Raw genomic sequence first — 13,199 nt, 5'->3', positions numbered from 1 at the left:
AGATGCAGTGCAGCCAAAAATAAATATATATATAAAATTTAAAAATGCTTTTCAATATGCATTAGGTGCAGGCTAATCCTGTTTGATTCCACTTACAGCAGATACCTAAAATAGTCAAATTCGTGGAGTCAGAAAGTATACTGGTAGATGCCAGACAAGAGGGTGGGAGTGGGGTAGGGGAGGGGAATGGGGAGTTGATGTTTAATGAGGACAGGGTTTCCATTTAGGAAGGTAAAAAATTAGGTGTTGAGGCATTCCGAGCATGGATTGGAAAAGAATTTCCAGACACAGAGCATTTCAGAAGGTAGTGAGCTTATTCAGAACAAAGAGCAGAGATAATGTGGACACTGGGAGCACAGTGGGCCGACTTCCTGAGTTGACAGTTTTGGGGGGTAAATAGCCAATTTTTATAACCTCAAGACAAAGAAAATTACTCCTGGAAGGTTGGTGTTAGGTGATTGATTGGGGCACAATAGAGTGTTTACTGGAGTGGGCACCTTAGCCTAATTGAGAGTCAGCAACCAGTCCATCCTAAAGGAGATCAGTCCTGGGTGTTCATTGGAAGGACTGATGCTGAGGCTGAAACTCCAATACTTTGCCCACATCATGTGAAGAGTTGACTCATCAGAAAAGACCCTGATGCTGGGAGGGATTGGGGGCAGGAGGAGAAGGGGACAGCGGAGGATGAGATGGCTGGATGGCATCACCAACTTGATGGACATGAGTCTGAGTGAACTCCGGGAATTGGTGATGGACAGGGAGGCCTGGTGTGCTGTGATTCATGGGGTTGCAAAGAGTCGGACACGACTGAGTGACTGAACTGAACTGAACTGGAGCTTGTTAGTGATGATCAGAGGGGCTTTTGGCAATGAGACTTCCCCAGTGGCTCAGATGGTAAAGCGTTTGCCTACAATGAGGGAGACCCGGGTTCAGTCCCTGGGTTGGGAAGATCTCCTGGAGAAGGAAATGGCAACCCACTCCAGTCCTCTTGCCTGGAAAATCCCATGGATGGAGGAACCTGGTAGGCTACAGTCAATGGGGTCGCAAGGAGTCGGACACGCCTGAGCGACTTCACTTTCACTTTTTCCTTCACAAAAGGGCTCAGACTTCCCTGGTGGTTCAGTGGTATAGAATCCGCCTGAAATGCAGGAGCTGCAAGAAGATGCATGTTCAATCCCTGAGTTGGGAAGATCCCCACGACGAGGGCATGGCAACCTACTTCAGTATTCTTGCCTGTCCTATGGACAGAGGAGTTGGTGTGCTACAGACCATAGAGTCGCAAAGAGCCAGACACGACTGAAGTGACTTAGCACTCATGCACAAAAGGGCTCAGTCAGGTTCAGAGGTGACCTTGGTTCCAGGTTCCGCTTCTGTGGCCTTGAGGGCAGGACTTAACATTAGGGAGATGGATGGTGATGAGAGTTGAGCAGCAACATGAATGTACTTAGTGCCAGTAAATGGTCCAGTTAACTATGGTTAGAATAGTATGTTTTATATTGTGTGACTTTTGCCACAATAAAAAACATTTAAAAAAAAGAATAATGGATTTTAGCAACATTGAAATGGCTACTGTATTTCGAATGTTAACTCAAAAGTTAACTGGTTATATATGGCTAGGTTATGTGTTTGCTGTAAAAGTGAATGGATTGCAGTCATAGCTCAATATAACTTTTTTTCTCTCATATAACTTTTAACCTTGTATTCTTATTTAATGTGTCATAACCATTTCCCATGTCATTGCATAGTCCTTTAAAATAAACCATCATTGTCATTCAACTACAAGAACACTGATGATCAACATTTGAAAATCTTATCCACCCATAAAAATTGTAGTTACTGTTTAATATTCTTCCATTGAATGAATATTTCCTTATACTTAGTCATTTATGTGGCTTTTAATTTTACTATATGCTGGATGGACACCAAACATCATTGTGCAAATAACTTTTCCATTATTTTGGATTACTATTATGGGATAAAATCCTAGGAGAGGTCAAAGTATTTAAACATTTTACTTTAATGTACCAAATTGCTTTCCAATTTAGCTTGTCACTCATTAGGAAAAAGTGAATGTTACTGTCATTTGTTTTTCCTTGGTTGCCACTGTTAACGCTTTTTCATATGTTTATTTACTAATTGGCTGTATTTTATCAGAAATTGTTCATGTAAAGGTTGATTGGAAAAATGAAAACATCCATTTCATTAGAAAAGTCTCAGTTGAGAATGATATCTTTAGAAAATCAGAGAACTCTTCTAAATGCAGGTGAAATCAATATCTCTCTAGAGAAAGGGTATGTATGACATTGGTAAAGAACTTTCCTGGGTCAGAATCAGGATGTATGAATTTGTATTTGTTCCTTAAGCTGCTGGAGGGGCTTTTAATATGATTGTATCATCTATCCATTTTCAGAACCTTATGTAAAAGATCGCTCGTCACATGACTGTATCAGAGAAAGGAGGCCATCTCCAAACACATAAAGTGGAAAATGAAGACTTAACCCAACTTCGCCAGCTAGCACAGGGAAGGATTTGCTTAGAGCAGGCATTGGCAGTTTTCAGCTCATTGTGAAAACAGGAAAGAGCTCCTATGCTCTTAAATGGGTGTGTCCCAGAATTCATAGCAATACCTTATTTCCCCATCAAGACTTGGAAATTCAGCCTCTCAGCAACAACAACAACATACACAAGCATTAGCTACTATTAACACTATTATTGTAACTATTGGGTTAGAATTAAAATTACATTAGGATTAAAATTTTAATATTCTTTTAAATTCTTCAAGCATTTTTCTTTTGAAAAAATTTAGAAAGTTATACACTTAAAAATAAATATTAAGAAAAAATTTGATATAGGAAAGTGAGGGAAATCATATTGTCCATATTATAGTCAGAGAAATGCTACCCATGGGGGCATGCGTGTGTGTATCTTGTAAGTTGGTCGAATTTTATGTTACCGCTTCCGACGTGATTTTTATTTTGTATTGTGCCAAACCAATTGGGAAATTTATATAAAGAGAGATTGTTTATAATAATATCAACATGCATAGGAATAACTCTAACCAAAAAAAAAAAAAAATCAATGTTAGTTGATGAGATCATTGACACTTAGGGGTTTTGCTTTGAGGTTGTATTTATGCAATTATGATTATATTCTCCTGGAGGGCTTTTGTCAATACTGATAGGATAAAATCTTAATGGCTTCACAGTCTGATCCTGCTCGTGTCTAGTTCTGCAGAGAGTGGTCCCTGGAGTAAATGATGGGAACTGAAGTTGAGAAGGTTAGCAGCGGTCAGATAATAAAGGGTCTTGTGTACCACTAGGAAGCTTGGACTTTATCCTGAAGGCAGTAGGATCCATAGAAGGATTTTTAAGTAGGGAGTGACAATCAGATTCTAGAAAACTCACATTGGTAATAATGTGGAAAGTTAGGTAGACAAGTAAATGTGCATGCAGGGAGGCCAATTAGAAGGCTGTTTCAGTAGTCCAGGGGAGAGATTAATTCTAGATCTGAAGATATCCTTTATGGCCAAGTATTATCAAAATACTTCAGCGACAGGTATGTGAAAGCAAGAACAGAAATAACACGGGATTATGGTTATGAAGCTGGGACTATGCCTGAGAAAGAAATCCTCTGCCAATGTGGGGTTAATAAATGTAGAAAAAAATATTATAAATTTGTAGTTAATGCCTGCTCATGAAGTCAGCTGATCAAGCTGAAACTAGGGCTATGCAAAAGAAACCCCTGTGGTCAGTGGAATTAATTTACATTACTATCTGTCAAGAGAATTCCTCTCAGTTTACCCTTATTGGGAGAGTTTATTTGCATTACTTAGAAATGCTTGTAACAAAATAGGGACATTTTCATATGCGTGGTCTATCTCTTTATTCTTACTGCTGTTCAACTATACATGAGTAGAATGGATGTGTGTATTTTATATGAAATACCACTATATAATTTGTAACTTATTTGTAAATTATATATTCAGAAGAACAAATGTCACAATGGATTTCAGCACTTCTTACTGCTTTTGTAATTATTATCTTTGACTTTTAGGGCCCCAAAGGGCCAAATTTCACCTCTTTACCTACTGAATTTATTTATGTTTAATTCCTGGCAAATAATTTACCATTGTGAGCCATAAGATGGGCATCAGAGCCTGAAGAATATTAATACTGTGCATATTGCTTCCAAGTATTTTAAGTTAACTGGAGAAGCTCCATGAAATAGTGTCCCGTCAGTCCACTTGACTGAGAAAGAAGAGAAACTCTCCTAAGGGAAAGTTTTGGCACATTGTTTTTGAAATGAAACTTCTTTTCCACAGATTCTCTTCACTCCTTCTATATAAACTCAGGAAAAGAGGGAATAGAAACTTGGAGGAGCTGAAATATTTTTGTTCTAGACAGAGTAGAACCATAAGAAAAGGAAACTTAAGAGAATAGTCAGACGTGGCTTATATATTGCCAGAAAAGATGGTGCTGGGTAAGAATTTCACTTACGACAATTCTGTTGAAAAAGTCTGAAACAGACCATTGGACTTTCCTGGGCATGATGTGCAAATTATTTTCCTAGAGAAAAGGGAAAGATTTACTCTGCTGTAGGTTTCCTGACTATAATCATCTAGTGAAAAGGGGGTGAGAGTCTCCAAGAGTTAAAACTAACTTTATCTATAACAAAGATGTACATTTGGCTGGCAGGAAATTCTCCCCGCCCTTGGAACCAGCATGGGAATACTAGCTCAAAAAGGAGTAATTGAAGTAGTTCTGGGTTTTTTTAGGGTTTGGTTTTTTTTCTTTTTTTCTCAGCTTGCTTCTGGGTTTAATTACCTTTGGTTACCTTTCAGACAATGGAGAAGGAAGTGGCAACCCACTCCAGTATTCTTGCCTGGAGAATCCCAGGGACAGAGGAGCCTGGTGGGCTGCTGTCTGTGGGGTCGCACAGAGTCAGACACGACTGATGTGACTTAGCAGCATCATTATCAAAATACTTTATGAATGTTATCTTGTTTAATACCCTCAACAGCTTTATGAGATTACTGTTATCTTTGTTTTATATGTGGCAAACTTGAGGTGTAAACTGGGTAAGCAGTTTGCTCAAGGGCACACACAGATGATGACTCAGGAGCTGGGTTTCTAACCCTGGTGTGTCTAATTTCGAAACCCATTGTCTTGACCAGTAATCTACACTATCGCTCTACTGACATAAATATACCAGGGGCAACGTGGACAGAAAAAGGCAGCTAAATGTAAGAAATACTAAGGAGGAAGCATCAGCAAGACCTGGTGATTGATGAGGTATAGTCTGAGGGGAAGGGAGGAACTGAAGTTGACATCCAGGCAAGTGGGCAGGGCAGGGGTGGGGGACCCCATTTCTAATGGTTTCTATGTAGAGCAGATTTTTTAAAAATATTGATTTGATTTTTGGCTGTGCTGGGTCTTCATTGCTGCACAGCCTCCACTCGGGTGGCAGTGAGCAGGGGGCCGTTCTCCAGCGGTGATGCACAGGGCTTCTCACTGCAGTGACCTCTCATGCTGTGAAACATGGGTTCAGTAGTTACAGCTCCTGGGCTCCAGAATGCAGGCTCAGTGGCTATGGTGCACTGGCCGAGCTGCTCCAATGCACGTGGGATCCTTCTGGACCAGGGATCGAACCCGTGTCTCCTGCATTGGTGGGCAGATTCTTATCCACTGTACCATCAGGGAATTGTTGCTTCTGTTTTATGTTTTGGTGTTTTGGCTGCAAGGCACATGGGATCTTAGCTCCCCAACCAGGGATTGAACCTGCACCCCCTCCATTGGAAGACAAAGCCTTCACCACTGGACCTGTTTTTAAAAGAAGTCCCCAGATAGCTTGTTTTTAAAAAGGAAGGTTTCTATGTCTTTTCTATTTATTGTGCAAACAATAATCGTTGCTGTCTTCAATTTCTCCTTGATGGGTGGTGAGCCCTCCTCTGTTCTCCTAAAACCCTGACCAGAAATGTCTCAGTTAAGGTCACAAGACACTTTCTCTAGAATTTGTTTTTCTAAATGGGTGATCCAGATTATGTCAGGCCTTGTACCAGTGAAATAACTTGAGAGCCAAGTTATTTGAAGAATAATTTTTGCTTGGCTAGTGCTGAGCCAGTGACTGGGTTATCTGAGTTCATCTATGTCCAAGGCCTGAGGAGGGGGAATTCTCATTTCTGGAGCTTCAGTTTAATCCAGACATCAGAAGGCAGTGCTTAAGTGTAAGTGTGGACGGGATCTGAAGCTGATGATCTTCTGGGTGCTTCTAATGAAATTGGTGGCTCAGATGGTAAAGAATCTGCATGCAATGCAGGAGACCCTGGTTCAGTCCTTGGGTCAGCAAGATCCCCTGGAGAAGGGAATGGCTACCCACTCCAGTATTCTTGCCTGAAAAATCCCATGAGCAGGAAGCCTGGAGGGCTACAGTCCATGGGCAAATTGTCAGACACGACTGAGTGACTAAGCATGCAATGAAATTGGATTGCAACTAAGAGAAAATTGTCAGGTTTATACATGCATTATTTTAAACTGTGGTGTTGGAGAAGACTCTTGAGAGTCCCTTGGACTGCAAGGAGATCCAACCAGTCCATTCTAAAGGAGATCAGTCCTGGGTGCTCTTTGGAAGGAATGATACTAAAGCTGAAACTCCAGTCCTTTGGCCACCTCCTGTGAAAAGTTGACTCATTGGAAAAGACTCTGATGCTGGGAGGGATTGGGGGCAGGAGGAAAAGGGGATGACAGAGGATGAGATAGCTGGATGGCATCACTGACTCGATAGACATGAGTCTGAGTGAACTCCGGGTGTTGGTGGTGGACAGGGAGGCCTGGCGTGCTGCGATTCATGGGGTCGCAAAGAGTCGGATACGACTGAGCGACTGAACTGAACTGAACTGAAGGAAAAAAACCCTGCCAGTTAAACTGTAATACCAAGTTTGCTTATCACATGGAATTTTTGTTGAATAGGAATTTAAAGTATTCTCTTAGATTTTTATTATGTATCGTTCCTGTGTACCAGCATATCAGGAAATAGATTCCTTAACCTTTGTCTTGCTGTGGTCCCTCTTCCCATTCCTTTCCTGTCTTCCTTTGCTTTTTAAGGTCAGATTTAGATCATGGTAGGTCACAGCTGAGAGGGAGACCTTATTCTGTGCTCAGGTGAAACAAAGAGACCTCAAGAAGAAGTTAGTTTCATACCTGTTTTTGAATTCCTTCAGAGACTGCAGTTTTCTGTTCCATACATGTCTCTTATTCTGGCAGATGCCATGTATTCAACCATCTGTCCATCCATGTAGCCATCCATCCATCCTTTAAGCATTTATTAAGAGTCAGGTCACTGAATTTAGTTCTGTGGATACAAAGATGAACAAGTAATTCTGTCCCTTTCACGGACTTTGACCTGTACCAGGATTATTCTCTGCTTTTCCATGGTACCACAATCTTGCTATGCTTTTTAAACAAAAGGCAGATTAGAAATTTTGCTTGAGCTCTGAAGTTAGATTTTCTGAAACTTGTGGTGAAAACACCTAGGCCACAAATGGTCTTCAGTCTTCCTTGTGGATATTTTGATGTAGAAGAAGGCAAGAGGTGAATTTAGCTCAAGGTCCCCCACTCTGGGTTTATGTTTTACTTCACAACTATCTCACAGCCTCTCTGGGAAGCTCAGGCAGGACTTCAGCTATGGAAAGGGGTAGGCATCTTACTTTTTCATCTTCCTGTCATAACACAATAATGCTTAACAGTTAAACAACTATGTTTTGAACCCATGTCTTCTAGGAAGTAAGGGAGGATGGCACACTTCACTATTCATGGACATGCATTTATAGATAGCCAAACACTATGCCAACTTATGCTTGGCATTTAAACATTAGTGTATTCTACTTGTTTGTTTTTTTTTTTTCTTGTTTGGTAGATGGATTTGGCAGAAGAGAAAAACGAGTAGAGAAAGATTTTGGAGGGGTAGATGAAATCCAATTGTTCCATCCTCACTAGGAAATGCTTAATACATGCAGTGGGTATGGAGGAGCATTTCAGGTGAGTGTGTGTTGAGGAAATCACCCATTGCATTGCCACTTACCCTTAATTGCCTTTAGTATTTCCCAGATAAAGTTTGCCTGCAGACTAACAATCTGTAGCCACCATTTTAACTATTCTGAATCACGGTTTCCATCACATACCTGGAGAGTTTTTCCAATTTCATCTTGGAGGTTTTGATTTGATGGAAGTATGTGTATTTTGTAAAAAATTTTCTGTGAACTTTAAGAACTTATCCTGATTCACTAGTCTACAAGATCCAGGGCTGGAAGGAATTATAAATTTCTCTGACTTCCAAACTCAGAAAAGGAGAGTAAAAACATGGGACCAAAGCAGGATTAGAGTAGAGTAAATACAAGGGGAAGGTATGAGGGGAAGGGCCATGGCTCTGGGAGTCCCAGAGTTCCCAGGACAGGGAGATGCCATTCAAGACCCACAGGTGATGGTTAATCAGGTTTATTCCAGTCAAGTGGTGAAGCCTTGAGACTAACTCAACTCATAAATATTCAAATAGAAGTGCGAACAATAATTATATAGCTTCTAGTTCAGTGACCTGGGGATCCCAGGATACTTCTGTAGTTAAAGTGTGATGAACTTATGTTGCTCTGTGATGACCTAGAGGGGTGGGATGGGGTGGTGGTGGTGGGAGGGAGGCTCAAGAAGGAGGGGATGTATGTATACATACAGCTGATTCACGTTGTCGTACAGTAGAAACTAACACAACATTGTAAAGCAATTATACTCTGATTAAAATGTGTGATGAATTTAGACAGCCGTTTTGTGTATCTTATGATTGCTGTGTTGTCCTCATCTTGTACCATAGGCAAACAGTTTCTACTTGAATGACATACAAAATGATTTTCTACCCTAGAGCTTTATTCATTTGTATTTAGGAAAACTTGGCTGGGGCAAAGATGATTGGCTCCGCACCCTATCTGTGAGTCCCTGGGCTGACTCTTGATTAATCAGTATCAAGTACCTGCTCTGTGTTTTGGAGTGACTCTGGCTCCTTGTGCCAGTCAGCTCTGGATGTTGAGTCTACCTCTGGCTTCATAGTTTCAGTCATAGGCAGCCAGGGAACTTGGTTGAGGGAGAGTGGATGTGTCTGTTACAGTAATAAAAAGTATATGTAAACAGTGTGAGAAGGGACAACAGAGGATGAAATGATTGGATAGCATCACCGACTCAATGGACATGAGTTTGAGCAGACTCCGGGAGATAGTGAAGGACAGGGAATCCTGGTGTGCTGCAGTCTATGGGGTCTCAAAGAGTCGAACATGACTGAGTGACTGAACAACAAAAAGCAGTGTGCTGTCAGAAGATTTTGGGGGTTGCTATGAGGGGTAGGTAAATCTGATAACCTTTGGTGTATTAGGTTGACTCAAGTTTGGAGGGATCTATGTTGTTCTTTTTAAGCTCCTGCAGAATGTCTTTCTTTTTTTTAACTCCATAGAACCTTGAGTTCATTTCAGTTGCTCAGTCATGTCTGACTTTTTGCGACCCCGTGGACTGCAGCATGCCAGGCTTCCCTGTCCATCACCAACTCCCGGAGTTTACTCAAACTCATATCCATTGCATCGGTCATGCCATCCAGCCATCTCATCCTCTGTCGCCCCCTTCTCCTCCTGCCTGCAATCTTTCCCAGCATCAGGGTCTTTTCCAATGAGTTGGTTCTTTGCATCAGATGGCACTGGAGTTTCAGCTTCAACATCAGTCCTTCCAGTGAATATTCAGGACTGATTTCCTTTAGGATGGACTGGTTGGATCTCCACAGAACCTTAGCAGCGTTTTTTTTTTTTCTTTCCAGTGCTGAGTGACATGCAGGATCTTAGTTCCCTGACCAGGGATGGAATGCGTGCCCTCTACACTGGGAACACAAAGTCCACCAGAGAAGTCCCTTTAGCAATTTTTACATAAAAATTTCCATTTCCTTATGTTCTTGATTTACAAAGTAAATTTGCCTGAGTAAGTGTCTTTAAAGATAATTTCAGTTTTTATTTAGTTTTAAAGCTTTGCACCACCCACCATTCCAAGTGCTGTGGATGTTAACGGTGAGAAAAGCAACCTGGCTCTTGCTCTCAGGAGCTTACAGTTTTCTAGGGGAAGATAGATATTAACTGAAGGTTTTCAAAGGGAAAAAAGTTCAAATTGTCTAAGGTGGAGTATTTCATTTAAGACTAATTAGTGGTGATTTAAATTGCTTGGCATGATCAATTGTCTCAGCTTGTCCCTGACCCCTGGGTCTAGAAACAGCTCACTGGGAGAGTTATATCCATTGTCTTTCCCCATATGCGGGTATCCCGTTTTCTTTTTTTTTTTTTAATTTTATTTTATTTTTAAACTTTACATAATTGTATTAGTTTTGCCAAATATCAAAATGAATCCGCCACAGGTATACATGTGTTCCCCATCCTGAACCCTCCTCCCTCCTCCCTCCCCATTCCATCCCTCTGGGTCGTCCCAGTGCACCAGCCCCAAGCATCCAGTATTGTGCATCGAACCTGGACTGGCAACTTGTTTCATACATGATATTTTACATGTTTCAATGCCATTCTCCCAAATCTTCCCACCCTCTCCCTCTCCCACAGAGTCCATAAGACTGTTCTATACATCAGTGTCTCTTTTGCTGTCTCGTACACAGGGTTATTGTTACCATCTTTCTAAATTCCGTATATATGCATTAGTATACTGTATTGGTGTTTTTCTTTCTGGCTTACTTCACTCTGTATAATAGGCTCCAGTTTCATCCACCTCATTAGAACTGATTCAAAGGTATCCCGTTTTCTAAAGGCTGCACTTCTCTCCAGGCTTGAACAGTGGAGAGCACTGGGTCTCAAGAGAGTTGATGCTCCGAAGGAAAATGTACCCAGGTGAGGGTTTTAAGAACAAACAGCCAGAAGAATGAACTAACATTTCTGATTTTTAAGATATGGTAAATTAGTGGCCTTTTATACAGGTATTCAAATTCCTTAAAACCTAGCTGGAGGCCTTGAGGTTTTCTGATGATGACCTGCATTATGTAGTTTGCCTTGGGTGAATAGTATAAATGTTTGCGGCTTGGGTATTTTATTTATTTATTTGTATTTTTTTTCAACAGTCTTCAGTTTTTTTTTTAATAGATTTATTTATTTTAATTGGAGGCTAATTACTTTACAATATTGTATTGGTTTTGGGTATAGAGCCCTGAAGTCAAGGGCCACTTAAAAGGGTCTGGAACCAGACTCCTGGCTTTGAACTCTGTTAATCAGCTCTAACACTGATTAACTCTGTGATCGTGGGCCAATTACTTAACCTCTCTGTGCTTTAGTTCACCTACAAAAGTAAGATAATAGTGGTACCTCTGTCATAGGGCTGTCATAAGGGTTAAAAATGTTATTTTACTGATTTTTTAATTGATTTTTTTAATGCACATTTTTTTCATGTTTTAGATTCCTTTGAAAGTGGAATGTTCCTTGAAGTTGATGAAAGCTTACAATCTGTGTTGGCCCAGTGGCAGTGGTGATAAAGTCACTATATGTGCATTTGCAAATATCAAAAACTTAACAATTGGACAAGAAAAAGAAATAAAAAGGATCCAATTTGGAAGGGGAAAAGTAAAACTATCACTCACTATTTGCAGATGACATGATACTTGTATAGAAAACCCTAAAGCCTCCACTCAAAAACTATTAGAACTGAATTCAGTGGAGTTGCAGGATACAGGTTAATGTACAGAAATCGTTGCATTTCCAGATGCTAATAATGAATATTAAAAAGTGAAAGTAAAAAAAAATCCTGTTTAAAATTGCATCAAAAGGAATTAAAATACCTAGGATTAACCTTAACCAAGGAGATGAAAGACCTATACTCAGAAAACTATAAAACACTGAGGAAGGAATCTGAAGGTGATACAAAGAAATGGAAAGATATCCCATGCTCTTGGGTTGAAGAATTAATATTGTGAAAAAGCAATGCAAAGACGATCCTAATAAATATAGTAATATTGCTAAAAAGATATGCTGAACTCCTAATGAATAAATAAATACCTCGACAAATTTAGGACTTTAGCCTACAAAGCTGAGGTAACTTGATGAATGGGATATAAAAAAGGGATGTAGGTGCTGGATTATGGAGATAAGGGCAAGATACACAAATATTGGGAAAACTTCACATCATTTGTATCCATGACAAAGCTGTGGCCAAGAGAAAGAATGTGGAAAAAACAGCTATCATTTACAAGATGGATCATACACATTTATCCCTTAGTTTGCTGCATTCAGTCATGTTAGTTTATTTAAATTCAGATGTTGTTAGTTGGTGGTGCAAAGCATTAACATTCTGGAAAACTATGTATGAACCAGTACAACTTTTGAATAATAATGGCATTATTTCTCCATAAGCTAGTCACAAAAGAACTAGTTTGTGTTTGAGAAACTAGCTTTGAAGCTAATTTGGAGCACAACAGACTGAACTTTTGGAGCAGAACAGATTGAACTTTTCATTTTTCCCTAGTAACCTTGCCAAGTTGGTACTCTTCACATTTTACAGGTGAGAAAATGAACTGAGGATCAGAAACTTGCTTTGGGTCACATGGTTGGTAAGTGATAGGTCTTAACTCCAGAGCCCATGCTTTTTGCATTTATATCACAAAGCCCGCATCAACCAGACTTCCCTTATGCCTCAACATCATCCTCTCCATCCCAGAATAATCATGTCTTTTGCTGGATGAACTCTTAGCCATGTCTCCTTAGAATGTGGCCTGTGAGCAGTAACAAAGAGAGTTGAGCTTTCCTTTAAGTATTTTCTGAAGTTGTTTGGTACGTTTGATTCTCAAATTTCTGTCTTTGATTAGTAATTGAATCCCCTAACATTGTAAGGTCAGTTTGTCTCTGGACAAAAATGTGCCACTAGATTTACTATAATTCAGAGTTATGTTTGCAGTTTGTATTGTGAAGAGCTTTGCAAACTTGACTGCACTTTTAAAAAGATACAGTCACCAGATGGCAGCAAAATGCTTTCAGCGTGGGATCTGAACTACGTAAAACATCGATTGCTTATTGCTGTAAATATCCCAGTTATTTAAAGAAACAAATTTATGAAAAGGTAGTATCCTCTGTTAATCAAATCTGAACAACTTTATTGTATACTAGGTATATAAGTATGTTATTTCCAAAGCAAGCTTTCAAA

At 40.0% G+C, this 13,199-nt stretch overlaps 1 long non-coding RNA gene across 1 annotated transcript in view; it reads left to right on the top strand.

Annotated features, from left to right (window-relative positions):
• Nucleotides 1-3,432: 3,432 nt before the first annotated feature.
• LOC129655587 (uncharacterized) overlaps nucleotides 3,433-13,199 on the top strand; it is a 99,166-nt gene continuing 89,399 nt past the window's right edge. Inside the window, exon 1 of the long non-coding RNA XR_008716051.1 lies at nucleotides 3,433-3,555. This is a non-coding gene — a long non-coding RNA (uncharacterized LOC129655587). The remainder of the gene's footprint in view (nucleotides 3,556-13,199) is intronic.

Source organism: Bubalus kerabau, chromosome 6 (genome assembly GCF_029407905.1).
Source record: "Bubalus kerabau isolate K-KA32 ecotype Philippines breed swamp buffalo chromosome 6, PCC_UOA_SB_1v2, whole genome shotgun sequence".
Lineage (NCBI taxonomy): Eukaryota > Metazoa > Chordata > Mammalia > Artiodactyla > Bovidae > Bubalus > Bubalus kerabau.
The sequence above is the reverse complement of the archived record's forward strand: the minus strand, read 5'-3'. Positions and strand labels throughout refer to the sequence as shown.